At 36.8% G+C, this 18207-nt stretch overlaps 1 long non-coding RNA gene across 2 annotated transcripts; it reads left to right on the forward strand.

The window, feature by feature from the left end:
• The first annotated feature begins 14819 nt into the window (after positions 1-14819).
• Positions 14820-17795, forward strand: LOC109174903. 2 transcript variants are annotated; one of them, XR_002053201.1, is made up of 5 exons: positions 14820-15015; positions 15889-15981; positions 17234-17289; positions 17367-17435; positions 17699-17795. It is a non-coding gene; the product is annotated as an uncharacterized LOC109174903 (long non-coding RNA). The 2 variants fall into 2 exon arrangements; XR_002053200.1 differs by lacking the exon at positions 17234-17289.
• Positions 17796-18207: the final 412 nt, after the last annotated feature.

An 18207-nucleotide genomic window follows, 5' to 3' on the forward strand; every position in this document is an offset into this window, starting at 1 on the left:
TTTGGTAGATCATTCAAAGTCACCAACTTTGGCATTTCAACTCTACCATCTCTCGGTGTGGATTCCAAATAAAGAGCTGAACGGTTGTACCAATTTATTTGCTCAATGTTTCCTCCTGCACAAACAATATCACGAAAGAACGGTTAGTGGTATTTGCACTGCTTGATCCTCCTGGACTGCCAGCTTCACCACCACCGAACCAATACTCCAATCCTCCTCTTCTTGGTGCATTCTTCCAACAGATCTGCCTCCTCCACCTCTACTACTGCTTGTGCCAACATTTCTGCTAGCCATGGCAGTCATCATCATCTCAATCATGCTCTCCAAATGACTGAATCTCTCTTCCCCCTTTTTGGCGTAATCAAGAAGTGTATGAACCGATTCACGAAGAGATGAAATGGATTCGGAAATATTCTCATAAGAACCCGAAGACAGCCCACTTTTGGTGTTAACTGAGATGAGATCCGTGTGGACATCACTAATCTGCTTTTCATGTTGATGAACAACATTGAGAATACCTTGGCTTTGGCTCACGGCAATTGCTTCATTTGCCTTTCTAGAATTCTTGAGGATTTGGGAAAGTTGGATATAGAACTCATTGAGTTGCCCTTTGACATTGTTATTCAAACTTCCAACTTGTCTTTCAAGTGCTTGGTGGGTATCAATCAAATGTTGTTGACTTCTCCGATTTTCATCAAAAGATGCTTCGAATTTTCCACCTTGAATATTGACAACTTGATCCACATGAGTGTAGATCCCTTGAAACATGCTCTCCATTCGGTCAACAAGGCTTAAGACAACATTCTCCAGATTTTTTAATTTCTCATTTGTAGGTGTGCCATCAAGTTCTTGCTCTTCTCGGGATGAGGGAAAACACCTTGCTCCTTCTTGAGCAAAATTGGCTTCAAGCATGTGAGATTGAGCTTGATTTTCCACTAGATTTCCTTCCCTTTCCGGAGTGTGTAGCACGTGAGTGTCACCATGTGCACTTTCTGCATTAATAGATTGAATTTCCTCCGTATGTTGACTAGCTTGCATGGCATTTTGGTCTTGACTTATTTCAGTGAGATTTAACACACTCACATCATATAAGCCACTATCCATCAAATGTACACCATACGTGACATTTTCTTCAACATCCCTTGTCACAAATTCGGCCATATCAACTAAAAAATTTTCTTCAGTAGGCAAATCACTTTGAACAGTGCAGTCAACAGTAGCTTCGGCCAATTTGGCTTTCAATTTATTCACAAATGCTCCATTCACCGTAGACAACAAGGTTGCATGGCAAACATCAAAATTGCCAATCCAATTTAATGAAAACAATTCTTCTTCGTGCATACTTGGTCCCTTAGTCATCAACTCATCATAAGGACCAAGTCTCCATTTTCTCCAATTTAGGACTCTACGGTATTCATTCATTAATACAAAGTCTAAACCTTCAACTTGATGAATCTCCTCATCCAACATTGTTTCCAATTCGGCAATTTGGGAAAAAGGATTTAAGAGACTTTGGCTTGCATTTGGGTTAAGACATGTGGTAGGATTTTGGCTTGTGGTAGGGTTAAGGCTTGAGGTAGGGTTATGGCTTGTGTTTGGATTTTGGCTTGATGTAGGGTTTTCATGGGATTGAGAGGGTAGACCAAGAATTTCTGCAACTGGTCTTTTTCTAGCTGGGATACCTCTCGGCTTCCTCTTTCTTTTGGAATTTAGATCACTAATCACTTCATGATCTTTAAACAAGATTCTACTACTCCCAAAAGGCTTCTTTGACCTCATAGTCAACCCTTTTCTTTTGATAATCTCACCAATGAGCAAACCGAACCCTAATATACGGTTGAACTTCCCATTCCTTATTTTTGCACCTTTCACAAAGTGTGCAATTAGGCTCAAGACAAGCTTACTCCAATCACCCCTAACAACATTCATGATAGCATGTACATAACCAATTCTTACGGGTGAAATATCTTCCATGCTATTTAATTTGCACAACACACATTTGTAGAGAATTTTAACACACATTTCATACTCCAACTTCAACTCAGATTTTTGACCGGAAAGATTTGGTTCGAGAGAGGCATTCTCATTCCGAATTTCTGTCCAAATTTCCGTATGATCATATAAATGAACATCTAAGTCCAACAGTGGTTGTTCTGGACTAGATATGGGCAGTCCAAAGGTTGTGTGTAACTCGTGTTCATAAATGGTGATGAGAGTTCCATTCACGGTGGACTCAATAGTCCATCCAACAACCTTGGCATTCATATAAAACTCTGCTACATCTTCATCATAAAATCCAGAATATGAGTAAGAACATAACCTCATTAGATTGCTTTGTTGGAGTGCATTGATGATTCTTTGTGCAAGATGAGAGTTCTCGGCTTCTTTGAGGAATCCTTGAGGGTCAAAACTTCCTCCGGCCTTGATTCCCACTGTTAGCTTTGTAAGGTTGAGTTGTGTGGTGTGTTCTTCATTCGGTTGTGAGCTTGTATCTCCAATGGTGGCCATAATGCGATTGATATTTTTAGGAGATTTGAGGGATTGAGAATTTTTGGAAGAAGAGGTTTGTATTTCGGCTATGGAAGATGAAAGGCTTTTGAAAATTTGAGTGTGATGGTGGCTTCTCCAACCGATTGGGTAGAAAAGAGGTGTCTTTACACAAATATCCTCACAATTAAATGTTGACTTTTAATAAGTGAGGGGTATTTTTGATATTCCAATAGCTTCCAACCTTGGACCTAACTGATAGTTAGTTTAGGTTATATATTCTCCATCCAATTTGTCTGCTGATGTGGCGCCAAAAATTTAGATACTCGGACTGATTTTACCTGAAATAAAATTTAAAGAGCACTAAATCTGTTCGAAAATAATATGTATGAATCTACACGTTTTTATGTAGATGGAAGAAAGAGAAATCTATTCTTTCTAGACTATTTATTGTGCACAACTACCATAAAAAGGTGTTCTCATTTAAGACATTCTATCATCACACCATCTTATCACTCTTAAATGGTAAGATTTGGCATATCTAAATGATTTCTACTTGTATATATGTATATAGATATACGGTTAGAAAGATATATAAGCACTATGTGCTTTAACACCATTTAATAGATATAGGTGGACTTTAAAAATATGTGACATTTTTTGCATGTGTGACACATAGGCACGAAAATTTAAATCAGATAAAGTGTCGAAATATCAGATGAAAAATTGAGCTTATAATTAGAATAGAGTTTAGAAACTTAGCTCAATTCAATCATGCCCATCTCGTGTCTCAATTTCGAAAATCTTGATTCACACAGAGGCTTTGTGAGAATATCAGCTAATTGATTCTCGGTCGGGATATATTCAATTGATAATTCCTTCTTTTCAACATGATCCCGGATAAAATGATGTCTCACATCAATGTGTTTAGTTCTTGAATGTAACACGGGATTATGTGTTATGGCAATAGCACTTGTATTGTCACACAATATATTGACATTTTCACAATTCACGCCATAATCTTTCAGCTGTTGTTTCATCCAAAGAATTTGCGCACAACAACTTCCAGCAGCTATATATTCAGCTTCGGCTGTACTTGTAGCTATGGAGTTTTGCTTTTTGCTGAACCATGAAACCAACCTTCCCCCTAAGAACTGGCACGTTCCTGAGGTACTTTTGCGATCGATTTTACATCCTGCAAAATCTGCATCTGAGAAACCAGTTAGTGTAAAATTACCTTCTTTGGGATACCATAATCCCACATTGACTGTTCCTTTTAAGTATCGGATGATTTTCTTGGTAGCAAGAAGATGACTCTCTTTTGGCTTTGACTGGAACCTAGCACATACTTCCACTGAGTAAGATATATCTGGTCGACTTGCAGTGAGGTATAGTAATGATCCAATCATTCCTCGATATTTTGTTTCGTCAACATCCTTGCCTTCATCATCTTTATCTAATCATAAAGATGTGCTCATCGGGATCTTGATTGAGGATTTTCCATCTTGACCAAATTTCCTTATCAGATCTTTTGTGTACTTGGCCTGATTGATGAATATTCCTTCGCTGAGTTGCTTTACTTGTAGTCCAAGAAAGTAATTCAATTCTCCCATCATGCTCATCTCAAACTTATTCTGCATGAGCTTAGAAAATTTCTCACAAAGAATTTTATTAGTACTTCCAAAGATAATATCATCAACATAAATTTGTACCAATAAAATGTGATCATTTTCTTGAATTCTAAATAAGGTTTTATCAACAAGGCCTTTTGTGAAACCACAGTTAATTAGGAACGTTGATAGGGTGTCATACCAAGCTCTCGGTGCTTGTTTTAACCCATATAACGCCTTTTTTAATCTGTAGACCTTATTAATATCACCTTTTACCTCGAAACCGGGAGGTTGCTCAACGTAGACTTCCTCTTCAAGTAATCCGTTTAAAAATGCACTTTTCACGTCCATTTGATAGACAGTAAAATTCTTGTATGCGGCATAAGCTAGAAATATTCTGATGGCTTCTAGTCTTGCAACGGGTGCAAACGTTTCATCGAAATCTATGCCTTCTTCTTGTGAATATCCTTTTGCCACTAAACGTGCTTTATTTCGAATGACGATTCCATCCTCATTAGCTTTATTCCGAAAGACCCATTTTGTTCCAATTACATTGTAATTTTCAGGTCTTGGAACTAATTCCCATACGTCATTTCTCTTAAACTGTTCAAGCTCTTCTTGCATTGCATTGATCCAATCTGGATCACTTAGTGCTTCTTCAATGCTTGTGGGCTCCACCTGAGAAAGAAAACAAGAGAATAAAGAATTTATACTTGAGGACCTTGTTTTTACTCCTTCTCGTGGATCTCCAATCACTAGCTCTGGAGGGTGATTTTTGAGCCATCTCAAGTCGGGTTGTAGGTTGCATGGGCTTCCCACGTTTCCTTGCTCAGTAGGTAAGTTGGAGGTAGACACATTTTGCTCATCAGATTGATCTCCAATTTGTATATTGACTTGAGAGTTCTGATTTTCCACGTGTGCATCTTCATTGGCTTCCACGTGTCCTTCACTATTGCAATCAATGTCCAATTGCTCCATACCCTGTACAATTTGATCTTTAAAAGATATGTCAGCATCATTAAATGATTTTTCAACTTGACAAATCTCCTGATCATTTTTGTTGCTTTGGGTTTCCTTCATATGAGTTTCATCAAATGTGACATGAATTGATTCTTCTACCACCATTGATTTCTTGTTCAATACTCTGAATGCTTTACTGGTAGATGAATATCCCAAAAATATTCCTTCATCTGCATGCTCATCAAAAGTCTTTAGATATGTTTTTCCATTATTAAGAATAAAACATTTGATACCAAAAGTATGGAAATAGTTGAGTTTAGGTTTTCTCCCTTTCCATAATTCGTACGGAGTCTTATTGTAAGACTTATGTATCAAGCTCCGATTTTGTGTGTAGCAAGCGGTGTTGATTACTTCAGCCCAATATCTTTTAGGTAGCTCGGCTGACGTAATCATCACTCGTGCGGCTTCTTTTAGCGTTCTATTTCTTCTTTCGGCTACACCGTTTTGTTGAGGTGTACGTGCAGCAGATAGTTGATGTAGAATTCCTTGGGAATTGCAGTAGGCTTCAATCACTTGATTCACGAACTCAGTTCCACGATCCGTTCGGATTTTTGCAATTTTCAAGTCTTTCTCATTTTGTAGTAGCTTCAGTAGCTCTGGCAACTTTTGCTCCACTTCATTTTTCTTTTTGAGAAATATTGTCCATGTGTACCTGGAAAAGTCATCAACAACAACTAGTGTATATTTCTTACCACTTAGACTTGCTGGGTCTACTGGACCAAATAGATCCATGTGTAGTAGACTTAGCGGTCTTGTTGTAGATTCTTGAGCTTTGGATTTGAAAGATGACTTGACTTGCTTTCCTCTTTGGCAAGCATCACATATTTGATCTTTCTTGTAGACAATGTCGGGTAGACCTTCAACTAATTTGTTTCTTGCTAGCTTGTTGATAGTCTTGAAGTTTAGATGATTCAACTTCTTGTGCCATTCCCAACTTGTTGCGTGTGAGTTGTTTGCTAGTAGACACACTGATTCTTTTGTTGTGTTCCAATCCACAACGTACATATTTTTCTTTCTTATTCCTTCGTGAACAACTTCTCCTGTGGAATTATTTTTCACTTGGCACTTCTCTTTGAAGAACTCTACTAGATATCCTTTGTCACAAAATTGACTTGTACTTAACAAGTTGAATTTTAGACCTTCAACAAAGGATACATCTTCGATTTTCAAACCATTTCGAAATATTGTACCGATTCCTTTTGTTATGCCGTATCGTTCATTTCCACCGAATACGACTTTTGGTCCTTCGATATTTTTAAGATTCACAAGACTTGATTTATTTCCAGTCATGTGTCTAGAACATCCACTATCGAAGTACCAAACTTCCTGCAAATGAATTAAACATTTTTAGGTACCCAACTTGACTTGGGTCCTTGGGTGTTTTAGTCATTTTTGGTACCCAAATCCACCTTGTACTCACTGATCTAAGTTTAGGTGATTGGTAACCATTAAACACATTATAATCATATTTAATTTTTGAAAACATTTTTTGTGCCGGTTTTTGAAAATTGACTCGATTTCTTGGCACGTGGGATAATATAGATTGTTTGGGCCTGTGATAAGCATTAAATCTGGACTTAGTCCATGGTTTAATATTTCCAAACCAATCTTGTTTAGAGGGATAGAGTCTCCCTGCCCCAATCCTCGGATTTCTTCCCATTTTCCTATGAGGACTTTGTGCACTAGACTCATTGGTGTATTTCCATTTAGGAACAAACTTTTGTCTTTTAGTGTACTGTTTGGACGAAATATTATTTCTTTGAGGCTTTGGTCCAACAGTTTTAATTTTGACATCAGTTTGGTAACCAATTCCTTGTCTCACTGTGCTTTCTTGACCTTTTACAAATTTTACTACTTGAACTTTATTACTTAAAGTAGTAGTAGAATTGGTCAATTTCTCGGAGGCTTGAGAACACGATGGATCATAACCAAGTCCGGTTTTATCACTTGAGGGTTTTTGCATATTTACCATTTTGTCCATTATTTTGGATGAATGCGTAAATGTTGCTATAACCTCTCTGAGGTTGTGTTCTCTCACTTCCCTTGATTTACACTCTTCTTGAAGACAAATAATTTTATCTTTCAAGTCTTTCACTTCAAGTAGAGCATTTTGCAATTTTTCATTTAATTGATCTTTTTCAAGAATCAGATGATTATTGCGCTCTTTGAGTTGAGAGTGAGTGTCCATTACGGTTTGACATTCTTCCATTAAGTGAAAGAGGGACTCTCTAGAAAATGAAGAATTAACAGAGCCATAAGATTTAGATGTTACCTCATTTTCTTCATGTCCATTAGCCATAAGACACATGTCCTCGTGTGGTGTGTTGTTGGAGATGCTCATGCAAAACATTGCATTGTCATCCTTTGAGGTGTCACTTTCATCACTTGAAGATTCTTCTGACTCACTTATTTCAAGTGGGTCACTGATGAGTGCTTTTCTTCTTTCTTTTAATCTTTTATCTTTGGGCTTGAATTCTTCCTGTTGAGGGTTAGTAACATTTGTGTACTGACTTTTACTCACCTTGGGATATGGACAACTTGCTGCAAAGTGTCCCGGTTTTCTACAGTTGTAACACAAATTTGAATCTTCCTCAATAATTTCTTTCTTCGAATTCTTCGTTGTATTCCACGATTTCCCTTGTGGATTTTTCTTGTAGTTGCTTCTCTTCATGAATTTCCTGAATTTCTTGACAAAGAGAGCAAATTGATCATTAGGCAATAATTCAACATTTTGTACTGACCTTGAGGTTGATGGTTGCTCGGCTATAAGCGCGTTGTTCTTTTCTTCATGATCTTCCTCTAATCTTGATTTCATCTCAAATTCATAAGCTTTTAGATCACTAAAGAGCTTATCGGTTGATAGGGTTTTTAGATCCCTATGATCTCTCATGGCTGTGACCTTCATGTCCCATGTAGATGGTAGACCACGTAGAATTTTAAGTGAGATTTCTTTTTGATTAATATCTTTTCCAAGATCATTAATCTCTCCTAAGATTTTGGCAAATCTTGTTTCCATGTCGGTAATATTCTCGCCGGTTAGCATTTTGAAATCCTCGAATTTCTTTAATGCTATAGTGAGTTTATTATCCTTTTCTTGTTCGTCTCCTTCACCAATTTGAATGAGCGTTTCCCATACTTCCTTCGCGGATTGACACTTTCAAACTTTTGGAAATATCGTGTCATTGATAGATTTAAACAAAATATCCTTGGCAATATTGTCCAAGTTATTTCTTGTTCTATCTTCACGAGACCATTCCACTTTTGGTTTTGGAATGTATTGCGGAGTCTCACTTGTTTGTTCGGATGAAGTGTTGACTTGCAAAATCTCAATAGGACCACTCGTAACCACTTCCCACATTTCATCATGTAATGCGGATAAATGTACCTGCATGCGAATTTTCCAATCGTCAAATTTTTCTAAGGAAAATAATAAATTTTGGGCAAGAGCATTATCTCTTTTCATCATCTTGATTTTTCGAGATCTGTCTAGCAGTCAAAATTGACTCAAATAGACAACCGCTCTGATACCAATTGTTGGTCCCGATAGGGTGGTGAAAGTCTAGAGGGGGGGGGGGTGAATAGACTTTCAAGCTTTTTCAAATCAAGTAACTCTTTGGTAACTTCAACTCTAAGTAACAAGTAAATAGAGCAAGTTTGTACTGCACAGCGGAATAATAGTAAAGAGTTATGCCCAACTAGTAAATTAAGTGTGCAAGTATAAGTAAGATAGGTACAAATGATATGTAAAGTGACAGAGATATCTTGAATATATAAAGGAGATGGTGCACTCAATATATAATAACAATATTCAAGATTGTAAATAAATATCGTAACACGTCGACCGTGTGATGAATGTTACATGCAACACGTCAAACTTGCTTAGAATAATTCAATATTTAAGCTCGAAAAGTTCGAGTCACATGCATACGTGAAAGCACACTAAACCCGGATGATTAAGATTAACTGTGAATAGTAAACGGGTTAGTCGGATGAGATAGATAGATAGATATAGCAAATAATGTAAGTGCGGTATGTAAATGAGAGAGGCAATTTATAGTGGTTCGGAAGTGGCGTAATCTTCCTACTCCACTTTTCTCCTTTCATGTCTAGGAGAAATTCACTATTTTCCACACACAGTTACAATAGTGAACAAGTGCTACACAGGCACTTCTTCCGGATGTCTTGCACACAGCTACACCCTGCTCCGAGTGTCTCGCACACAGCTACACTCAACTCCGAGTATTTCGCACACAGCTATACTCAACTCCCGAGTATTTCGCACACAGCTATACTCAACGCCAACTAAGTGTCTTGCACACAGCTACACTTAGCAACTACGAGTGTTTTGCACACAGCTACACTCACTAGAGTATTTTGCACACAGCTATACTCTTTCTACAATTTACAAATACAAGGATTTGTATTTCTCTCTCCAACTAGATTTGAGACTATTCAGACTAAGTCTCTTAGAATATTTTGAGCACTAGCACTTTTGAATTTTGCACTTGTATTGCACTTCTATCTCGTTTTTCTCTATCTCTTCTCACGCTCTTTGTCTTCAAGTCTTCATGGCTTTTTATAGTCAATCAAATATATCCGTTGGAGTGGGATAATTTGATATTTGAAATTTGAATCTTCATAGCATGATATTGTTGACAGTAGTAGATCTTCAATTTTGATTTGATTTGTCAACTTGCCTGACAAAGTAATTCTTTAGCACAACTTTGATTTTCTAGTTGTTTCTAAAAATATTACTTTAATTGTCAATTTGAATATCCAACGAATATTTGAAATAAATTCATCTGATAGAATTTATTTCTAGGATAAGTTTTTATATTCATGCCTTCATAAATATTTTTCCGTTCTGATCAAATGTCTTTCAGGCAATTTTGGAGTCTTGTGGCATGTGGGTGGGCTTGGAGTAAATTCCTTCGAATTTATCCAATTTCTGATCATCTTGCTCTTTTGCCACATTGTGCTCCTTTGACTTGAACATCGTGCTCCTTGACTTTGAACATTGTGCTTCTTTCGATACATTGTGCTCTTCTGACAACATTGTGCTTCTTAGACAACATTGTGCTTCTTAGGTGGCATTGTGCTCTTCTGACAGCATTGTGCTTCTTAGACAACATTGTGCTCTTCTGACAACATTGTGCTTCTTAGACAACATTGTGCTTCTTAGGTGGCATTGTGCTTCTTAGACAACATTGTGCTTCTTAGACAACATTGTGCTTCTTAGGTAGCATTGTGCTCCTTCACATTGTGCTCTTTAGCAGCATTGTGCTCCTTTCAGATTTGGTCACATTGTGCTCCTTTATTAAGCATCGTGCTCCTTCGGACACATCGTGCTCCTTTAGCACACATTGTGCTCTTTTAGACACATCGTGCTCTTCTGACAACATTGTGCTCTTCTGACAACATTGTGCTTCTTAGACAACATTGTGCTTCTTAGGTGGCATTGTGCTCTTCTGACAGCATTGTGCTTCTTAGACAACATTGTGCTCTTCTGACAACATTGTGCTTCTTAGACAACATTGTGCTTCTTAGGTGGCATTGTGCTTCTTAGACAACATTGTGCTTCTTAGACAACATTGTGCTCCTTAGCAGCATTGTGCTCCTTTCAGATTTGGTCACATTGTGCTCCTTTATTAAGCATCGTGCTCCTTCGGACACATTGTGCTCTTTTGAACACATTGTGCTCTTTTGAACACATTGTGCTCTTTTAGCACACATCGAGCTCCTTCAAAATCTGCCTTAAAAAAAAATATACGTCCTTGGGGGGGAATCGATCTCGGGTGTAATCGTTTAGAGTAAGGACCTCTACCATTTCGCCATTAAGCTCATCCAATCATTCCTTGCAACGCCATTGCTTTATGCTTCTTTCACGGATGAATACTCGTAGGACAAAAATTAATTTCTCAAATTAATTTTGTTCTTCCTATGGTAGATTCCTTCTGATTTCAATATTCTGATTTATGATGCTTGTACTAAAGACTTAAAAACTAAGGGGATCTAAAGATACATTTGGCTCATCAAAACTTACAAAAATATTCCTATCAGAAGGGTATAGCGACGCTAATTGGATATTGGATATGAAGGACTCTAAGTCCACGAGTGGCTACGTGTTTACGTTAGCCGGTGCAACCGTTTCTTGGAAATCCTCGAAACAAACCTTGATAGCTAGATCCACGATGGAATCTGAGCTGATAGCCTTAGAAAAATGTTGTGAAGAGGCTGAATGGCTACGCCATTTTGTGGAGGAATATCCTTGTTAGGATAGACCTGTACCTCCAATTAGTGTGCATTGCGATAATCAAGCCATAATTGGGAGAGTACAGAGTCATATGTATAATGGCAAGTCTAGACATATACGTCAGAGACATAATACCATTAATCAACTACTCACAACGGGTGTTGTCTCGGTTGACTATGTGAAGTCAAAGGACAATATAGCGGATCCGCTAACCAAAGGGTTGTGCAAAGATGTTGTTGAGAAGTTGGCGCGAGGAATGGGTTTGAAGCCCATGGAATAAAAAGTTCTATAGTGGACACCTAACCCAGCTGGCACCTAGGTGCAATGGGACAACTAAATTATGGAACGAAGCGTGTCACTGTGGGGGTCTCGGACTCCTACCATTCCTCATGAGAACAGTGACTCCCGTACGAGGTTAGCACGCAGATGCTTTAATGATTTGAATGTCGGTTGACATGTGTGACTATGCGGGATACTCGAAAAAGAATCACCTATGTGAGAGAGAAGTGGGGTCGCTTCAAAGGAGAATTGACGGGCTCAATTCTTTAGAAACTCTTGGAGAACCAGGATGGTGACCCATGACCAAAATGGGCACACCCATGAGAACAGAACAAAGGTTGGGAGGTTCCTGTGTGGGATATGTCATCGTCTACACAAACGGCAGTTGGTTCAAAGACATCAAGTTCTACCATACAGCCAGTAGAGTAAACATATCTTCACAAGGAAAGGTTCAAAGGGTAACACCTACCTATGCTATGCAGGGATCGAACGTTGAGCACGTTCGTGTCTTTTTTTTTTTCGTCCCGAAAATCATTTTTCATTCATGTGGGGGATTGTTGGAATTTTTAGCATAAAATGAAATTCTGAGTGGTTATTTTGTGGTATAAATATATGTGAGATCCACTACAGATTTGGGTCGGGTCATAATGGATTTGGGTTCTTCGTAGTGAGACAAAGAATTTGATATAATGTACGTCTCACATGTGGGGGATTGTTGGAATTTTTAGCATAAAATGAAATTCTGAGTGGTTATTTTGTGGTATAAATATATGTGAGATCCACTACAGATTTGGGTCGGGTCATAATGGATTCGGGTTCTTCGTAGTGAGACAAAGAATGTACGTTCAAAATGGATAATAGGTGAATGAGAAATTAATTCTCAAAATGAACCTATTTGAGAGAAGTCAAAAATTGAACTTAGGTTCAAATTTTATTTTAGCATTTGTTAAATGCTATTTGATGCACTTTCGTAGTGCTGAACGTCCATTTTAATGCACTAATTATAGTGTTTAAGGAAGCACTAATCATAGTGCTTAATTAGCCTTAACGGTTAATTGGTTATGTCACCAAATGGTGCTGTGTACCGGGAGATGCTTAATTTGCATCTTCCGTTCCGAAGGTGCTTAATTTCATCTTTCGAACCGCAGGTGCTTAACTGCACCTTCCGGTAGGAAGACTTTCGGATGGTGCTGGAATTATTTTAGACGTATGGACTTCTCGGTCACTCAGGTATTTTGAACACGGGTTATTAAGGTCGGTAAGAATTAATATTGTATATTAATTTTGTGACCGTTTATATTATTTCGATAATAAGTATGACCGTTTCAAACGTTTAATTCAATTTTAAATTGGATTAATGGTGGTTTTTGTGCCATGAATATGTTATGAGTTAATACCCAAAATTGTCCTCGACTATAGTGGTTTTTCTCAATTTCGTCCTAAATGACTTTAGTGACCTAATATAGTCCCAGACTTTTGTGTTTCGCTCAATTTAGTCCTCCGTTTGTTATTCCGTCAAACTAGTGTTAAATAAAGTGACAATTCAATAATATTACTATTGACCTTTCTTTACTTTCAACCTGCGAAGTTAGAAATCCCCCTTTCTTGTACGAATTACACCCAGAATTACTCTCATGCCTACGAATCAAATTTTATATTCATAGGTTTAGGAGTGATTATGAGAGTAATTCGTTAAAAAAAAGAAGATTTCGCACTTCACATGTCTATGAGTAAAGAGATGCTAATATTAAAATTACTGAAGTGCCTATTTATTTAACAACAAATAGACAGAATAACAAATGGAGGACTAAATTGAGCAAAAATACAAAAGTCTGGGACTAAATTGAGTAAAAATACAAAACTCTGGGACTACATTAAGTCACCAAAGTCGTTTAGGACAAAATTGAGAAAAACAACTATAGTCGAGGATTATTTTGAGAATACAATGGTGGTGGCAGAATGTGAGAACACAACATTCTAGATTGAAACTCTCATAATTCTTCTTTTCGGTTTTCCCCTCCATATACTCTCAAGTCTCATCTTTTGCTACGAAGGGAAAATTCTGCCAACATCTTCCGTAAAACATCGAAGTGCTCAACTTGTGTTCTTGTTCGCCGAGCTTTTGGTTTGAGTGCTCGAACGCCAAAGTCGTAATCCGTTTTATCCTGGGAGACTGACGCCATAACGCTCCTAGCACTCTCGGGAGGCGGCGAATCGGTTTTAAGGAGAGTGTGTGTACACAAAACTCGGGCTTCCTCTGCTTCTTCTACTTTCTCGTTGGGTTAAAACCTTAGGTTAGAAACCCGTATCTTGTTTTATATTTTTGTTATTGGTTTCGTACCAAGCTCTGCTTCTTCTTCTTTCTCGTTGGGTTAAAACCTCAGGTTAGAAACCCGTTTCTTGTTTTATGTTTTTGTTCTTGGTTTCGCACCAAGTGGTGGGATTAATCTTGTAAAGGTTAAATCCTTGTACTAGTTTTGTGGTGGGATTAATCTCGGAATGATTAAATCCCTTGTACTAGTTTCGTACTAGTTGTGGTGGGATTATTTTGATAAAATAAATCCCTAGTTGGTTAATAATATATATATATATATATATATATATATATATATATATATATATATATATATATATATATATATATATATATATATATGATTTTGGTTTTGTACCAAAATTTGTTGGAATTAATTTTTTAAAAATTAAATTCTATTTTTTAGGGACAAATATATATTTTATATATATTTTGTATATCGATTTATTCACCAATATTCAACAGTAGCTAACAACGTTAGTTGTACCTCTTCTTGGTTGCCCTAGCTTCTCCGGAGTGGAGTGAAGTTACATTGTTGCACTACTACAGAATTCACATTTAACGTCGATTATTTATATAACCGACGTTAAAAATTAATTAAATATATAAAATTAATTAAAAATTATTTAACGTCGGCTAATAGATAATAGCCTACGTTATAAGTATAAAATAAAAATATAAAAAAGATAAACATACGACGTCGGCTAATAGAATAGCCGATGTCGTAGGTAATTAATTTTTATTTTTAATTTATATAATTAATCTACATCGTCGACTGTTGAACAACCGACGTTGTATAATTTTTATATATTTTTTAAAACCCTACATTTAATCTCCGTTCATCACACAGCCAAAAGCTATTCACACTCCCACCGACATCGTCCTCTTCTTCTCAGCACAGCACAGCCACCGCACAGCACACCGCAGCCACCACCGCACCCCTTCACGCCGGCCAGCACAGTCACCATTGCCCCCGACGCCGTCCTCTTCTTCTCACCACAGCACAGCCACCACACAACACACCGTCCTGCCGCCGCACCGCCGCACCAAAGGTAAATCTCAGATCTGTCCTTTCTTTTGTTTTGTTTGTTTTTTGTTTTTTGTTTTTTTGTTTTTTGTTTTTTGTTTTTTTTTTTGTTTTTTGTTTTTTTGTTTTTTTTTTTTTCTTAAAATAAATCTCAGATCTGATCTGAGTACATAGGTCCGTACCTGAGATGATGTTGTGGGTTGTAATGAGTAAAATTAGATATATGTGCAGCAATTTCCCATTGTTCCTTCAAAGATCAACCGATTTGTTATTTTAGCCATTCTGGTTAGTACTGTACATTCTTGCGTAACTCATTACGATAAGCTCCTTTCAAATTTTAGGATAATATTCCTATTGCTAGTTGTTTCTTTAGATGTTTTAGTTTGTGGCTGATTTTTTTAGACTTGAATCCAGTGTTGAATTTGGGACATGGCTCTGCCATTCTGGATTATCGGATATTATGTATTGCTTTCAGTTATGGTGCTTGTAGAATGTTTAATATAATGCTTGATGGGTACATTTCTTTTGGATTCTTACACTGCTTTTTTCATAGCACATGCTCTAGTATATTCTTGTTTCATTGTTCTGGCAAAGAAATTGCTCTTAGTTTATCCACAGGGAGTCAGGGACTAATATTTCAAGGTTGATTTCAAAATGGTTGACAATTGAAAATTTTGTCAAGGTGATAAATTCTCTATCCGGTGAAAATAGATGCGAAGGCTTCTTTAATATGGCATCTACTGTTCGTCATCATTACTTTTTTTTTTTTTTTTTATTTAAGAGTGGGAATACAATAAGTGTGGATTATTCATGATGTGCATGAAGTAGCGCATGAAGGAGGGTAATTCGTGTATATTCTTAAGGTATCACTCTTTATCAACTTGTATTCTTTTTGCAGTCAGATGATAATTGTTGTAATTCGTGTGAAGAAGTTCGTGAAGCATACAGAAAAAGAGGCTAGGTGATCACAAACCCATATTTAATAGATCAGGTAGGATTTGATTGTGCAAAGGCTTTCCCATTAGCTCATTATATTGATCCTCTAGAATTCCACGGCTAAGTTAGCCACATGTTACTGTTTTTTTTTTTTTTAATAATTATTATCTACATTAGCAATTGAAGAAGAAAAAGAAAAACGTATGTAGTAATATTAAAGTAATATTAAGGTTTCTGGTTATCATTTCTCTTGTACTGACTCCATGATTGTATTCAGGAGTTTAGACGTATTAAAGGGAATATAAGCTCAATGTGGGAACATGCGGAACTTCTTAGTTCTGTAAGAGATGATATTAGTGAATACAAGGGGGGTGTTTGGTTATTGGCTTATCAGTCAAAAATTAGCTAATTTGACTAAAAATAGCTGATTGACCAGTCAATAAGCTATTTTTGAGTGTTTGGTAAATGGCTGATTGGGCCAATCAGCCAAAATACAAAACGCTGGTGTTAGCAGCGTTTTTCATCAGCTGCTTGCAATTTATTTGTAAAATGACATTTCAATCCATGTAAATCATCTCCCTAATCTGAGAAATCTCATCTCTCTCATTCGCATCCCTTCTTCCCATCTGCATCTTCTCATCTCGCAACTGCTTCTTTCATATTCAACCCATCACTGATTTTTTTTTTTTTTAAAAAAAAAACACCAACAACAATGGAAACGACTAATGACTCATCTTCATCTTCGTTGCCATCTGATTCTTGCCATTTTTTCTTTCCCACCGTCTCTCGCCTCTGATTCTTGCCTCCTCCACTGCTCCTCTTCTCCTCTTTGCGTCTGATTTGGTGTAGAAGAAAATACAAATGTACTGTGGGTTTCTTGATTGATCTCCACTGCTCCTCTTCGTGTCTGATTTGGGGCAGAAGAAATGGGTAGGGATTTGGGCGTCTGATTTGGGGTAGAAGAAACGGGTAGGGCTTTGGTTTACAAATGACTGAATGAGTGTGGGTTTGGTCAAATGGTTAATAATAATAATAATAATAATAATAATAATAATAATAATAATAAAAGTACGGTGGTGGTTTCAGCTTACATTTAATAATAATAATAATAATAATAAAAATTGTAAATGTAACTAAAGAATTAAAAAAATGGTAAATATGACTAAAGAATTAAAAAATTAACACAATACCCTTATAGGTCATTTTACATATAATCAGCTAAAAATAAACAGCTAATTTACCAAACACTTTTCTATAACCAGCTAATATAATCAGGTGGTCAAACAACTAACACAATCAGCTATTAGTTATCAGTTAACTCAACCAGCTATCAGCTATCAGCTAATTGCCAAACACCTCCAAGGTGAGTATTTCGAGTTTTAAGTTTTCTAATGGATGCAAGTGTTTTGTCTTATTAATCTAAGATTTTTATTTAAGCAGGCAGGGAGCATGTCTCCAAGAGATCAGTTATTACGTGAGAGAGCTGCCATACATGAAAGTATTTCTCATGTAAGACTAATTGTTAGTTCATTATATTGCTGTTGCGGTGTTCATTTTTTTATGCTTAGTTTCTTATACTGATTTTGATTAATTAAGGCTCTTTTGGAGATCGGTGGTGTACACTGCTGCTTAATTCTATTGTTATCTTAGGCTTGCATGCATAGAAATGTGGGGAAACTCAATGTGGTTTTGGAAATTATGATCTTAGCCTTTGAAGTTAGAGTAGACTGAGAAGCTGATGCCATGTTAATATGCTACTTTCTTCATTGAAGGAATTTGAACTACTCATATAGATATGAAGGGCACAGTGACACTGGGAAAAATAATCCTTAATCTGGATCAAGACAAGTATCATTCTGAAGTTGTAAATGCCCCAAGACATTTGGCATAACTGCATTAGTATATCAGAATTCTTTTGCTAGCTTCATTGGTGTTATTTGTCATCATCTTCCTAGCAACAAAGGAAATTATATGTAAATGGAATTTCTTCTGTTAGCAAGTGTAGGTGAAAAAGAAGGCAAAAACTAATTGCCTTTCCAGCAATTGAAACTGTTCTAGCAGTAATCCATCGCTACAGTTCTCTGGCTGTAGGCATAATTTTTTTTATTTTTTAATGACATAACGCGTCGGTTTTTAACTACAAATCGACGTGTTATGTTAAATTTTTTTTTAAAAATTAACTACATAAAACGTCGGTTATTTCCTACTAACCGACGTTATAAGTTGTATTAATTAAATAAAAAAAATACAACGCCAGTTTTTATTTAACCGATGTCGTATG

This window comes from Ipomoea nil, unplaced genomic scaffold (assembly GCF_001879475.1).
Source record: "Ipomoea nil cultivar Tokyo-kokei standard unplaced genomic scaffold, Asagao_1.1 scaffold0672, whole genome shotgun sequence".
Taxonomy (NCBI): Eukaryota; Viridiplantae; Streptophyta; class Magnoliopsida; order Solanales; family Convolvulaceae; genus Ipomoea; species Ipomoea nil.